Below are 16,295 nucleotides of genomic sequence, written 5' to 3'. Positions count from 1 at the left end.
AGCAGTCAATATCCGTTAATTAATGACGCTTTAAGTTATTTCATATGTTAATCTTCAAAGTTTCATTACTATCTCCTTACCCGGTCTCTCTCGTGTGGGCTCGCACCCTGCTGCGCCAGTAGGTATACTGTCATTGCTCTTGCTTTGATATCGCCATTGTGCAAATTTTAGTAATTTATCTTAGGCAGTTATTGTTACAATAACAATTCTCGAGTATTTTATTGTTGATATATAGACAAGTTTGAGCGATAATCCCCTGGGAATCGAACCCGAAACCCGTTGATTATGATAGCATGACGTAACCATCCAACCATCTTTTTCAATCCTTAACAGCTCTTGAGCTTCCTTGGGGGTCTGGACAAAGAAGCTATTAGGGATTTTGATTTATTTTTTATTTTTTATTTTTTATTTGCAATGAAATACTTTCGTGGTTAGGTAGGTATGGCCGTGGCATTGTTTTCATTATCGTTGACCACACTGTCATTATACAACAGTTTCGTGCTTACCTACTCACCCTTTGCACCATATGGTCCAAGGTTCTTAATTAATCCAAGTTGGCTTTCGTCCACATGAAACCTTCTCTTCACATTTTTTTTTCATGTTTCCATCAACATTTTATGTTAAATTTCTAATTAATCAATAAAATTTTCTACTCTCTCTCTCTCTCTCTCTCTCTCTAAAAAAAAGCATTTTATATATGTCAAGTTGGATATGGAATGCATGTATGGTCTCCATCTTCTTCGTGTTCAAGCTATAGCTCCGACTAGTGTGGTACATATTCGGATATTTTGGAAATATTGCAACAAGAAAAAGGATAATTATAGTTATCCTTTAAACTGCAAAAACATTGTGATGTTTTTGCAAAATATGGCAACATTATAATTAGACAAAAAATTGGCAAATGTATTGCAATATTTACATTTATATCAACATAATATCATTAACATATCACCTATGTTATTTTTTCACATTATTTAATGTTTTCGTCTTCTTCTTATATTTTATTTATTTTATGTTTTTTTTTGTCAAAATTCTGCTGTTAAATATGGTTGTGTATGTCCTGATCTCGAACTGAGCCTAAGATTTTCGAGATCGGCTCATTAAAGAAAAATTTAAGCATGGTTCATCTCGGCTTTGACAGTTTTTTTTTTACGACGACCCTCGCCGAAACGAGAAAACAGTGGTTGAGGCTCCACGACCATCCTGCCCTATGTCGCCTACGTCTGAAAGCTTCCTGACACACCCGTGCACCAGTGGGATTTGATCTGATGCCTTCATCTGAGCACCCCCACAACCACCCCACTGGCCATGCGGTGGTCATTTTAAAGTCAATAGTGTGGGATTTGAACCTGCCACCCCCGTACAAGAACCCAATACCCTATCTGATAGGGTTGGGCTTCTTTCTTGGCTCATTGTGTAACACGAGTTATATATAAACATATCAAGCTTAATTGAGCTTGATGGGTGTTGATCTAGCTTGGCTCAGTTGTACAAATGACCTGAGCCTCTGCTTGAGCTCGGTTTATTCATCCAAATGCACAAGTTCGAGCTGAGCTTAAACAAGCTTGAACTAAAACAGGCTGAGCTCAATATCATTGTTCACCCCTAGTGATAAAAAAAAGGTGAGACAAAAAAAAAACTCACTATATTTTCGCAGGCAATAAGTTGTTTTGTTCACTAGGGGCACGACAACTCAATTTTGAAACCTTACTCTGATACCAAATGATGAAATTAACCTACGCGTTATTAGGCCTAGTGTTTGTCCTTGTAGTTAATAACTCATTTGAAATGAAAGGTTCAACATGACCTAAACTCCACATAATATTGGACCAACATTATGTTTCAACCATAGGATCATTACCAAATTAAAGGAAATGGTTTAATATTACATTAATGTTGTCTATGTGATTACAAGCTTGAGGGAGCTGGGTTCATGGGTGTGGGCATAATATTACATTAATGTTATCCCTACTTGGGTCCAAACCGGTTGAATTTTCCATGGATCAGAAATTGTGTCTTATTGCACAAGACCGATCGAGATGCTCTTTAAGAGTCCGGCAGATATCAGTGTTTGGTAGGGCGTCTTATATACTTGATGGTCACACGACCAGATATTGTGCATCCAATCCACATTTCGATCCAATTCATGCAAGAGCCATAGATCCTACATTATGAAGTTGCCCTACGTGCACTAAGATATTTAAAGATCTCCCCTGGGATGGGATTCTTCTGCAAACTAATACTAACCTAAAGTTAAAGGCATGTTGTGATTTGGATTGAGCAAGTTGTCCCATGACTTCGATGATTGATAACTAGATATTTTACCTTATTGAGTCACGACCCACTGTCATGGAAAAGCAAGAAACATACTACCACATGTGAACTCATTTGGTTAAAAACTCTCTTGACAGATCTTCAGTACAGTCATAAAGGTCCAATGAAATTGTTTTGTGATAATCAAGTAACGATTCACATTGCATCTAATCAGGTGTTTCATGAACGAACAAAGTACATTAAATTAGACTGCCATCATGTTTAAAAAAATGTTCAAGCATAAATAATGTTTACTGAACATGTATCCACCCACTTGCAACTAGCAGATGTATTCACAAAAGCTTTAGAAATAAATCAATTTCATTCCATCGCATCCAAGTTGGCATACGAACCTTCTTGCTCCAAAACTTGAGAGGGAGTATTGCAAGTTTATCAAAGATCCATGAATATCGCATTGTATCTAGGTTAGTAATGTTAATTCTCCTCATTTAGTCATGATAAACCTCTTGTACAGGTTGTAGATTTATTCTCTTTGTATACCTTATTTTTTGTACCTAATCCCACAGATGGACATGTTACATGTGGGCCTCTATATAAGAGGCCCACAAGCCCCTCACTCCCTCTGGTTATCTGTGTGAAAGAGAGAGGTAGATAAAGAGAAATAGAGGGTGTTAGGGAGAAGGAGAGAGGAAAATCAGGCGTTATTCGGCCTAGGGCGTGTCGCCATGCATGTCGCCAAGAGGTAAGCCTCCCTCCTCTTATATTTGTTTTCTTTTTTTTTATTTTTTTTATAAGAAGACGGTAACGGCAACCGTGGTGGTTGCTGGCGTCGGACGTTATGAAGATAAGGTCGACAATCATAATGGGTTGCTGATACCATTGGATTAAGAAAGGACCAACTCAGTCTGGGACCGCCCAGACCGAGTTCGGTCATGTGGAAGACAGGACAACTGTCATGGCTTAAATCGAGTCCAACTCAGTCTGGGTATGCCCAAACTGAGCCAGGTCAAAAAAAAAAGTGGAGACAAGGAGCCCCTGACAAGTCTGGTCGTTGTCAGGCGAAGCAAAGATCTCGATCTCTTTGTCTCAGTTCGATGAGTAGACCAACTCGGTCTAGCAGGTCATCTATGCAAGATGAGGCAGAGAGTCGAGCTCTCTGTCTTGGTCTGATGCACCAACTGCCTCGGTCCGGATCTTTCCAGACTGAGTCGGATCGATTAGTGACCAAACAGTGCTTGCTCTCTGTCTTAGCATTATTCTCAGACTTGCTCGGTCTAGGCTTTTGCAAAGACCGAGTCAGGTCTGAGGGAAATGAGACAAGAAAATGGGATCAACTTGGTCCGGGATCACCAAACCGAGTTAGGCCAAGAGTGAGGCGGGATAGTGAGCTTTGGGTTCACTGTCTTAGGTCTGCTAAGCTAACCAACTCGGTTTAGTCGCAAAAGAGATGGGACAGAGAACTAAGCGCTCCGTTTGTCTCAGTTTTTGGGCCTTAGGACCAACTCAATTTGGGTTTGACCAGACTGAGTCATAAGGGATCCCGGCTTGACCCAGGTGAGTTCAAACCCACACCAACTTAGTCTGGGTGAGTTTTGGACCATTCACAAGTTTAAATATATATACATATATATATATATATATATATATGTGTGTGTGTGTGTGTGTGTGTGTGTGTGTGTGTGTGTTATAAAGGAAACTGAGATAGTGATTGTCTTGATTTCCTACCATAAGTGAGATCCAGTAGGACCAAGTCAAACCTGATTGGGTTTGGATCCTATTAGACTAAATCAAGGTCATAGCATATTTGAATCCAGTTATCAGATTTGGATCCAGTAGGACCAAACAAGAATGGGGCAGGTTTGGATCCTGCTCAGACACAAACCCAAACTGAATCGGTCTGGTTTCATTTTATGCCAAACCCAGAGTGAATCAGGTTCGGATCAGTCATATCGAATCTAGATCCAATATATGAAACATAGACTAAATCAGTTTGTAATCCATAGTGGAATAGATTTGGATCCAAGTTGAGGAATCCAAAATTAAATTTGGAAGGTTTGGTTTGAATTTAACCTAGACCATACTAGTTATGGGTTAAGTTCAGTGAGAAGTTTAGGTTTGAGAGATCGAGACCCGTTTGAGAAGTGAAATGACCATTTTGCTCTTGTTCTACGTATTCGATAATTTGGGCATAACTCTTCACTTCAAATTCAAAACCAGATGAAGTTTGGTGTATTGGATTCAGAGCTCAAAGATGAATTTGAGTGTCCTGCTTTTATGGTCAAACACGACCTAGAAAAAATGAGTATTGGTAGACCATTCTTGGGATGGGTAGTTTGATAATTTTATCAAATATGAGAAATGTCTTTATAACAATTAAGTGAATCTTTATGTATTGAATAGATTTTAATACCGTAACCGGTGACTCATTAGCAAGTTAGAAGTTTAGTACTTGCAATTGAGGTAAGAGATATTATAAGCATGTTTAGTTAATACTACACAGATTGTTTGTTACTTATATGAGTTAGTTTAAATGAAATCAAGTAAGTTTGAAAACATAGTTATATCTTATATTTGATATAGTTGTATTCTAGAAGTGTGTTTTATGCTACATAAGAGATAAAATAAATGCATATAAGTTTGTTGTAATGCCAAGAATAATTTCATGTATCTATTAGTTCTCATTATAATTTGCATGTTAAAGAGATGTATATTTTATACAAAAATACATTACAAAGAATATTGAACTTCATGTATGAAAACATAATTGAGTATTTAAGTAAAGTTCTTTGAGTTCCTTCTTTCACTTAGGTTACTGAAAGTTTAAGTCAACTTAGCATGCTAGTTAAGGGCTACCTGATGGCCGTTAGAGTGAGAACCGCCATAAGCATGGGTTGTCGGTAATTTATTAATGTAGTGATACTACATTTTTTTGCATGCTTAGATCTTTTGGTAAATATCAAAAACCTATGAAGATCTCGAGAAACTTAGTTAAGTTACAAAGAAAACAATTAACTTGAGAAAGTAATGAATTGCTTAATGCATCTTAAGGATTATGTTTCACGCAACAATTGAGACTCTAGGCAGACCAAGATATAGTGTAAACTATGAACTTTTGAGAGCATGTATAGCTCTCTAGTCTAACTATTTAGCTAGCTACCGACAAGTCTTCTTTCACTGCGATGCCTCGTGACTCGTGGAATCACAAAAAGTGGTTCATAGTTTGGCTAACATTGTAGAATTGTGATATTTTACACAGTTTACTATGCTCATAGTAAGATATTACTAGTATATCCAATTCAGTATAATAGTTAGCATAGACTGAGTTCTAGCTTATGAGTTTTGAGAAGATTAATGGAGGAATTTAAAAGAAACAAACATGTGTGCCATGTGTTGTAAAAAGTTAACTAAGATTAGGGGCTTAGAGCCCAGTACAATTGTAAGTCAAAGTCTTCAGTTGCTCATAAATATTTTTCATTGAGTTGTAGACTCACTTTCTTTTTTTATAATTATAATTGTAGGTTCTAGGTGATCGATCAAGGTTGATCGAAGTAATCGTTGTTTCAGCAAGTGTCTATAGGCGGCTAATTGGAGATGAAATTTTCTTTTATGTTTTTATTTTATTGAACTCATTATATATATGAATGATGTAGCCTGAGTAGGTTTATGATTATGAAACTATGATGCTATTTTAAGAAAAAAAAATTATGCCATGATTTTACTGTGATCACTTTGAATTCTTTCTTCTAAAAAGTAATACCTACGACAGAGAGATCATAGGTCAAGGTGTTACACAACATTAATGAAATTCCAGGTCTATTAGTGGTACATCAGACCAAGTGTGCTTTATTGATTGATATACAGAATTTGAAACTGAGAAGATGAGATATGACGAAGAGGTACGTGTGTAACAAAGTGATGCCCTGCACAGCAAAGGATCAGTTGCAAGATGATGCTCATTTCACAGCCAACACTACTTAAGTCTCAAGTTGAGGAAAAGCCTGTGGAAATGCCGCAAGATCAGATGGATCAAGAGGAAACTTTTCCAAAAGATGATCAGCAAGAAATGCTTAACAAAGCAGGTGAAACGGCCCATAGAACCCACTGCAGTCCTACAACATGGAAGAACAACTGCTGCTAGACGTCGCTAGTTTTGCCTATGCTTTTGAAGGCTTGAATGAAATTGCTGAAAAAACTGTTGAACTGCAACACGACCAACATACGAAAGAAGATTCTTTGAAAATTACAGAATTTCACTGTGTCTATTGTCAATATGCAAAGCAGAGAATCAAGCTATGTTTGATGCACGACAGACCATTTTCTCCACTCAACTGAGTGCAGAACTGGATCAGACCACAACCGACTTGAAACGGGTTGAATTAACTGCAAATTTAGTTAAGGTAGATGAAGGAATTGATGCATGAACAATGTTATCATTATCTATCCTCCATATCGGCCTGTATCGACCGATACCCATCGTATCCGCAGAAATTCGATATACCGTAAGCCTAAATCAGCTATTTTTAATAAATAAAAAATACCAAAAATTAATTTTTAAATATTATTTTATTGGTTTTAGCACGTGTCACGTTATGATTGACATGTAATAGTTTTTTATTATTTTTGGGCCGATGCAGAACGATTCAGTTGAGTATCGGTATCGGCCGATGCAACTGAATGGGTGGCCCAACGATTCAGGGCCGATACTGATACTGACACCATTGTGCAAGGTGACTCTTGAACGTGAATGATTTCACTTGGGCTCTCTAAGGGAATTACGGCTAGAGATTGTATCTCTAGATCTCTCTCATCCCCTTCATTCTTCTCCTTCTTCCTCACTGTCACCTTCTCCCTCCCACCATCTCCATTATACCTGGTGGCTGAGCATCTTTGTTCAGCACCTGCTGTGACCAGCTTGGGGCCGGTGTCTCAAGCTCAACCACACCAGCTTCTCTTACAATAAACATTTAGGCAAGATTCAAATTAGAACCAGCCGATTTAGGTTTGAATCTACTCGGGCTGAATCGGTGGATTTATTTTTTTAATAAAAAATCAGAAAAATAAAAAAAAGGGTCGAGGCCTTTCAACTCCGATTCAGCCAAATCATGGTTGAACTGGCCAATTTTTTGAGTAGGGCCCCTTTTAACCCTGAATCAAATTAATCTGGGGCCTATTTTAAATTGTTGGATTCAGGCCGATTCGACTTGGTTATGATAATATTACTACTGATAGGTTTGAGGTGAAGAGAGCACCTAACTCTTTTGTAGTTATGTAGTTGTCTTGGTGGTTTGATGTGAAACATTATTACAGTTGAACTAAAAGATGTTGGCAAGTGATTTTTTACATTTCTATATATCTAGAGAGTATGGGCAACCAGGAATAACTTCCTATGATGATGAAATTTGGTTCATAGCTAGACTGAAAAAAAAGAAGACAGCTTCAGAAATAATTTCTTTATGATGCACCAAGCAGAAATTAAAATCTAAGAATGCATCTAAATATTAATTTGGTTTTTCTATATATTCCTGTATATTCAAATTCATCTTGTTTCATGGGAGTTGGAGGTTGGTGCGTGGACACAAATATTGGCTACTTTTGGAAAATCTCATGATTTTATCGTGAGATTTAAGAAAAACAATATAATTAAAAAAAAAAACAAGATATCTTCAAAATATGAATGTTTATTTTTTAAAATATAATGTTCTATCGTGTTATTAACTCTAATATTTTTCTTATATTCTTACATATTTTCTTTTATATTTAAATATTTTAAATCTACTGATTTTATTTTTGAGGAAAACAAATTCTTTTCCTATCTCATCCCTATCTTCATACCTCTCCTTGAGATTTTCATTGATGCAAGTTGTTTTGATCAAATCAGACACCACAAATTTGATCTACATCATTCATTTAGTGAAGATCAACATTTAAATCACTGAAATCCGATTTGTGTGAAGGATTTTTTGGTTATTCAAAAATCAATGGTTGACAAAATACAAAATTTTGTGACTTAAAATATCATATTTTTTATTGAAAAAAAACATGAACTAAGGATTGTTTCTTATCAAATCGATCATGTTGAATCTTTATAAGGTCAGATTAGATCAAAACGACTTGAATCATAAGATTTTAAGAGGGAGGGGTGTCAAGATGGGGAATGACACAAGGGATGAGTGGGACCGAACTGTAGGTAAACAACTTAGAACAGGACCCGGCCTTCCACACCCTCACGAGACGCCTTTAATTCACATTCCCAACAGTACATCTCATTTCCAGTTTTAATGTTAGCTATTTCTTGAAGCACCTGAACCATACAAAGCTACTCTTGTATTATAAGAAAATCTTGATGCAGATACCTACTGCTCAATAATAAGAACTTCCCCCTTGACTTATGAATTGCAAAGGCAACCTTGACTTGAACCCATAGTCACAAATTGGCATCTAACATTTGTATATCAGGTAGGGCCTCTTTTTATTTTTTTATTTTTTACTCGGAGAAACCGCCCCGAAGAGACCTAGTGGTGCTGGCTCACCCTGCCATGCTAGCGATCTCTGTCCATATCGATGTAAAGCTCCGAGGGCTTACCCCTCAACCCCAGGGAGTCGTCAAGCTTCGGCTTGTGCAGGGAGGTGATGCTCATGAAATTTGAACATAGACTGCCCGTCAAACGGTCTAGGCCCCACCCGACTACGCCAAACCCCTTGGGTCTATCTCAAGTAAGGCCTCTTAGGGTGAGGGAGAATCAAGTTCAAAAGCCTTAGAAAACCGTCCAAGGCTCCTTGCATGCAATGCATCATGAAAATAAATGACCCTAGAAAAATTTGTGATGCCATTCATTTTTGTAGATGGAACTACATGATGACACAAGCATTGCCGGCTGAAAATCTTTCAATACAGGGCGTGTTTGGTATCCATCTATTTTTCATGATGAACGGCATCCAAGTGCCTTGAACAGTTTGTCATTTTCTTCTTTTGGATGTGAATCAAGTAAATTTAATGTTTGTAATGTTGGGTTTTTTTCATTTTTTTTTTTGGTATAGTTCAAGGGATTTTTTTGGGTAAGGTTGGTAAAACCCTTGAGGTCCCCTTGTCCACCGGAGAGTACACTCAGCTTCAACTTTGCGGAAAGGAATGCCACTCCTGGGTTTCAAACTTGTGACATCTCTTCAGCTTAGTGACATTCATAGGTCACCCCTACCAGATGAGTGAAACCCGTGAAACCCTTGTGGGCCCAATGCACAATCTTTATTAATGATAAATTTCAGCATCCCCTAGCTTGCTTACCCAAAAAAATGGACATTAAGTGATTGAATTTATGGACGCTACAACACGTGTGTGTACAGAAGTTTACCTAACTTAAAACTAGTTATAATAACATTATTAGTATTCAACTGATTTAGATAACTAAAATGCCGGGTATAGTTTGCAAACCCTATAGGGTCCAAGTATGGTGATAAATAAGAAGACCCGATTAAGACCCAGGTTCAGACTGAAAGGTCCAATTAATACATGGATCAGGGTATAGTTTGCCAAATTTTGTAGCAGACCCATGTCCAACTTGAGTTCCGATTAAGAACTGCAATTTTTCAATATAAAAATATTATTTTACCGGGTATGATTCGGGTCTGGTTCATGTAGTTTTTATGGGGTTCGAGTTTCTCTTATAATGAACCTGATTAGACATGAGTCCAGACCCGATACTATGCCCAAAAATTGGGTCCAAGCCTGTTACTAGCTCACAAGAAAACTCCTTTTCATACTAACAGACATCAATTGAAATAATCAGAGAGGTGGACCCAAGCTTGCCAGCAAGACACTTCAATACAAGACACCTTCTTTATTGGGGAAGGTGTAAATGAATATTTGTACGAAACGGTGTAGGGTTGGTAAAAATCTGGGGCTCACATTGTTAGCATGGATTTTTCCTGTTGGGGTTCCCTAGTTGTTTTGTCCACACTCCACACTGTCAGCGTAGACATTTTAGATGAAAAGTAGTGGTGATTTTCCCTTGCAACAAATGGGCCTTAAGGGTAGAGCAGGTCTTTTCTTACTGAAAAACAAAATGTAAAAAGAGGTAATTTGGTATTTCAAAATTACCATTGAGTTTTTGGTAATTTTAGTTAGTTGATACTCTAACATTGATAATATATAGGGTTAATATCGGCCACTAATGAAGGTACGAACTAATAAGTAAAATTCACTTTTTTCTTCAAAAATTTTCTAATTTTTTGTAGATCAAATGATATGGATGTGATATAATTGGTTTGTTTAGTAGGAAATTTGTTTTGAATCATGTGTTTATGATAAGTAATTAGGTTTTTAAAGGGGTTAAAAAATAAATGGCCCACAATGTGCCAAAATTTTATCTCAAAAGATCATAACTGTATCATTAGCAAACAAAACCGCGTTCAATACATCTATGTGATTAGATTGGGTCAATACAACTTACACCTATGATTTTTAGCTCATTAGTTTTGTACCTTCATTAGTAGGCAATATTTACCCATATATATATATATATATATATATATATATATATATATATATATATATATATATATATATATATATATTTTGATTGGTTACATAGTTTATGTGTTTTCTACTTGATCTAAGCTTGCAGACATGAAGAACGTGTCATGGCTGCATATATATATATATATATATATATATATATATATATATATATATATATATATAGAGAGAGAGAGAGAGAGAGAGAGAGAGAGAGAGATTGACAGATGGGGTTAGGTAAACCCCTACCAGTTATACAACCATATATATCAAATTGGGGTTCGCAACATCCCAACACAAGGTGATGTGCACTAACTACTCCTGCTAGACAAGCAGAAACCCCATTGGTACATGGCTGTTGCTCTAAAAGTTATAAAAACAAGACTTTTTGTGAAGTTGGTTTTGATTCAAAGTTTCTTGTTTTAATTAATAAGTGGTGATCAACGCATCTATAGGTTTGGATGAAGCAAAACTGAAACTACGATTTTGTAAAGTGGTTAGGATAGTTAGGAGGATATACTGGCTACGACCTAGCAACTCTCTCTCTCTCTCTCTCTCTCTCTCTCTCTCTCTCTATATATATATATATATATATATATATATATATATATATATATATATATATATATATATATATATATATATATGCTCATTTTCGTCAAATTCCGGTTAACATTCAAAACCTGGTGCATAAAATCTTGGTAGATGTTTATGCGATCTTGCGTATGCATCTTAGTGATCTTCCGCTCCCTCCTGCTGACGCTACCTCTCTTTTGCCGCAATCTGGGCAAGCGGCTCCGGCGTGAGCCCGTTTTATCTGTCTGATGTTCTTTTTCTCTTCTGCTTTCTTTATTTGTTTTGACTTTGCTCTTGTTCAGTTCATGGGTTCAACATTTTGTTGATCTTCATGAGTGGTAATGTTGAATAATTTCTTTCGGCTCTCTCTCATGCACACACGGCATTTCAGATTTTAACATATTTTGGTGCTGTGAAATTATCTATGCCTTTCGCTATAAAGAAACTAATGAACTCTAAAAAGTACTCCAATATCATACTTGTGTGATGTGCCTCGAGGATTTACATTGAACCCCTCGTTATTAAGGTCCACGAATTGTTAATGTTAAAAGCTACTGCAAACTTGAATAAATATTAATATTACAATTATTCTTGGACATGATATACCATTATGGTTATGCAAATTTAATGGTTTTCTCCATTAATGCACACGTATGTCCACATAAAAGTTTAAAAAGAAAAGCAAGTTCTGTCATGCCAATTTTAAATTAATACTTAACATTTTATGTCATGAAAATAAAATAAAAAACCTATGCATTTGAAGCTTATATTTTACATTAAGACATGTATATCACCAACCACTAAAATATAAAAATTTGTGGCATTTTTATTGGTAATTATGAATGAGTTAGGTACATGAAAAATTCTTAAAATTATGAAAGTTATTTTTCAGATATGAATTTATGTTATAGCTCTTGTAGAATGACTCATTACTTCCAAAAGAATAGGAAAGCGACATTACCATCATATTATCCTTGGAAACTTTTACAAAATGTATAGAAAATTTAAATGAAAAAGGATCTCAGGTACCATTCAAAAAATTGGTGCATTAAATGGTATATGAAAACTTTTGCAATCTATTGGGTTCTTTGTCTAACTGCTCATGATGAAGCACCTAAGTTTCTTTTGTTGATATTTAAATGGAGAAAACACCCCAGGATCATAGACCTAGCCATGCTGGTTCTGCCTGCTGTACTTACGGTCACTGTCCTGACGGCGAAAAACTCTGTGGGCTTACCCCTTGCCCCTAAGGAGTCGTCGCGCTTCGGCTTGCCCAAGGGGCGACAAGCAAGAAGCACCTAGGTTGTATATATGTACATATGAAGCCCAATGTCAAAAATAAAGCTGATAATGTCCTTTCTAAAGAAAGAGTTAGCTTGGTAATTTTTCTTAAACACCACAAACTAGCGTACTAATTATATACTTATTTGGTTAGTTTCAAGACTGAATATTTGTTTTGGGACTTGACCACCAAAAATGAAGTTATCATTGACTTCACTGCCTTTAATTTTGTTATATATACATTTAAAATCTCCAAATTCTATGGCCATCATGCCATTCAATGTATTGATGGAAGTCTCAAATAGCAATATAAAATTGACAATTGAGATGAACAAAAACGAAGAACCTGAAAATGAAATACTTATATTTTTACTGGACAAGATAACCTAATTCAGGCTATTCTGATCATAATGTAAAACAAATATAATATAATGGTTAGAGTAAATAGGCAACTTTGAATATGAAAGTTGATGATGCAAATGATAACTCGAGTTATGCACTGGTAACATCAATGAATGTTCCTCAACTTCCCTCAAATCTATATTTACAATTAAGTTTCAACACGCAAAGTGGTGGTTGTAAATGAACTGTGTGCGTCTCCATCAACATCAACTCCAACTATAGATGATGCTTCTAGAAGTTAGATAGGATCTTCGAATCTAATTTCAATGCAATGAATTACATGTGGAAGTCAGAAGTTGGTAAATATTTTGACATTAGAAACATTATGACAATTGCAACAACTGTTGGTGATAACTTGGAACCACAAAAATATGCAAAAGATTAATGATTAAACTAATGGGAGAAAATGAGGTTTTGGACAACTCATTCAACACCTTCCAAAAATTACCTCTTGGATAAAGCCTATTAAAACAAAAAAAAAATGAATGGTATTATGTTTGACAATCAATTGGAAGTGAATCCCCAACACAAAATCTAGAACTTATTTTAATTGAATGCGAATTGATCTACGTAGGCCTGACATGTAATTCATTTATATCCCCATTTTATATATAGTGTATCCTAACCATTGCTCATTTCAGGGTCATCGTCAAAGGACGAGTGATCTATGATATTTGGGATCACATTATTGGTAAATGTAACAGAGTATTGGAGCCCTCAGGACATAGCGAGTGCAACTGTTTTGTAATCTTGTTTTCTTCCTGGGGTTTAGCCCCCACTATTTTGAATAGAAAAAAGAAAATTAGATCGAAATATAGATTATATTGATCACACTGCCAAAGCTATCTGTTGCCCCATAAAAGCATTACATATATTCATCTATCTGCCTACCCATGAGTGTGCACCTCTGTGACAAATATCGAGAGATTTATTAAAAATCTCGTCGATATATCGCGAGAAATTGTCTGAAAGTTTAAAATGGCAATTTCTCACGAGATTTTCAAACCGCGACAAATATCATGATATTTATATTTTTAAAAGATATTTATCATGAAAACTCCTCAGATTTTTTTTTTCAAATGTGTTTTATTTATATTTTTTATAAAAATTATTTTTTATATTTTTAAATTTATTTTTTATTCCTGAGGTTTTGCTGAAAAAAATGCGAGATTTATGAAAATTTTCAAAGTCTCGGAGGTTTTTTACAGTTGAGATTTTGCCGTTTTTAACTTTTGTCACTATGGTGTGCACATGCATGTAACATAAACAAACAAACTAAAATGTTAGTTTGTGTGTGTGTGTGTGTGTGTTTTTCAAAAACATAAATACACAAACTAAAATTTTATTTGCACTTTTTCTTTCAATATAGCAAAGTTTCATTTAAGTTTTTACTAAGGATGCAAACCGGTTGAATCCGGAACAGCTAAATACATGGGGGAGCCGGATCCGAAACAGCCAAAAATTGCAAAACCTCTATCTTGAATCCAACCCAATTGCATCCCTAGTTTTTACAGAAACTCAGAATATAATATTGGCAATTAGCTTTGCAAATAATTCTAATCAAGCAATCAACATAGTTTCTAGGATTTGCTTTTTCAATTATGGTTTCTATTAGATATGAAAATTTTTAGGTACTTTGGTTTCTGGTTCATATAAGGAAACTGAAGAAGAGAAGCTCCCAATTTCAATTCAGCTTTTCCTCTCTCTCTCTCTCTCTCTCTCTCTCTCTCTCTCTCAATAACAAGGAGATACCATCATTATGCTCAGATGTCCCGTTTAGGCTGAGAGGTGTCACGTTGGCTGTCGCCTTGTTTCAGTGTCCGTGGTGTAAAATTCCATGAGTAGTTCCCCCCCCTTGCCAACCGGGGATACTTTCCCATTAGCTTCGACCTTGCAGCAAGGGATGCACACCTAGGTATCGAACTTGCAACGTCTTTTGACTTGAACACCTTGACCAGAACCAGTTAGCCAGGTGTGTGGAGCCCTTATGGGCCTGCTGCTTTAGTGTTGGATCTTAGTGTTTTGCTTGGTTCTTTCCATTTTCATTTTTGAAGAAAAAACTATATTTCACTCCTACTATGGCTGAGTTACTAAACATAGTACAACAATTGGGAGTGGCCATCTATTTCACACGTCTATCATGAAGAAGTTTGTTTAGTTGACTTAAGATTACTGACCTTCCTCTAGATTTAGCTGGGATTACTTTTGAGATGAAGGGATCATTTTATTAATCCAAGCAAAACTTTGGAATCCATACAATCTCTACAATCACAAGAATAAGAAGAAAAGGAGGTGACTTGACCAGGTCAATGGTAAAACATTGTGGGAATGATCAATTTTTAAATCATAACCAGGTGAGGTTGAACTTGTATAAGGTGCATTTTCATTAGGTTTCTGTTTGGGAACAGGTAGCTGGGAAGGGAGTTGAGGACTTGGGCCTAAATTTGGTCAAACTGCTATCTATTGGTGCTGGTTTGGGAGAATGATGCTGAGAAGTTAGTTTATAGAAATGAGACTGTCGGTGCGTTGCATTTGCACAGAAAGGTGGATTTGTAGCTCCAACTTTTCCAGATGCATAAACTCTAATCCCCAGTTTCCAAACAGAGCATCTTATCTTTAAAAGCCCATCCTCTTCCCACACACACACACACGTCAGTGATCATCCACTGGGAGTTTCTGGTTTCCTACTGAGAAAATAGCATGTCTTCTAAGACAAATATAGTGCTTGGTGTTGATCTTTTTTTTCATAAAGGGAGTACGCGTGACCGTAATTCAAGAAAGCCTCTGCACTTTCTGTTTTGTAATTATAATCCAAATAGATAATAGAGAAAGGTGCACAATCTCAATGAATTACTTCTGAATAAAAAGAAAATCCCACAACCGAGGTGGTATCCCATGTGGTAAGCGGGGTCCTGTGCCAAGCTGAAGGCCCAGGTTCGAATCCCTCAGACACATGGGACTTAAGAGATATCTGGTAGGGATCTGCCTAACCCCAGCTTGACTTTCAGAAAAAAAAAAAACAGGAAATCCCACCAAAGGGCCTCTCCGTGGTTGGTAGAAGCTGTCAGTGTAGGTCTCTACGTGGGTCGACGTTGCAGGTTCAAAACCCCAGTAATACGTTGAATAATAATTGGTGGGGGGGTCGGCCTAACCCCAGCTATATTTCAAAAAGGAAAAGGAAATCCCGAAACCTTGTGTTTTTTTTTCCTCTTGTTTCAGAGAGAGAGAAAGATGAACATGAGATATTTAA

Source organism: Nuphar pumila, chromosome 8 (genome assembly GCF_984573655.1).
Source record: "Nuphar pumila chromosome 8, dmNupPumi1.hap1.1, whole genome shotgun sequence".
NCBI classification, from domain to species: Eukaryota; Viridiplantae; Streptophyta; class Magnoliopsida; order Nymphaeales; family Nymphaeaceae; genus Nuphar; species Nuphar pumila.
Note: the sequence above shows the minus strand (reverse complement) of the source record.